A 344-nucleotide genomic window follows, 5' to 3' on the forward strand; every position below is an offset into this window, starting at 1 on the left:
ATTCCTAGCCGTTGAAATAAACGTATTATATATATATCACACAATTATGTATTCATACGCGCATCGTTTAAAACTGCAGTGTGTGTATGATCGGAGGAAATGCATATATATCATTACAATTTGTTCAGATATCAAAGACAAATACAATAAAATTGAAAATGTTTAGGCAGGCCACCTGCTGTCCAATCCATTTATGTACTGTAAATGTTATAGAATCGATATTTTAAAGTTCATATCTGAAAGAAGGAATTTCAACAATAAAAGTGTTTTTGACTGCAGCATTCGGAATTAGTTTCCATTTCCCTGCGTCTTGCTGTACAGTTTCTCTTCATTCATATGCTGTA

The sequence above is a fragment of the Ostrea edulis genome, chromosome 4, assembly GCF_947568905.1.
Source record: "Ostrea edulis chromosome 4, xbOstEdul1.1, whole genome shotgun sequence".
Taxonomy (NCBI): domain Eukaryota; kingdom Metazoa; phylum Mollusca; class Bivalvia; order Ostreida; family Ostreidae; genus Ostrea; species Ostrea edulis.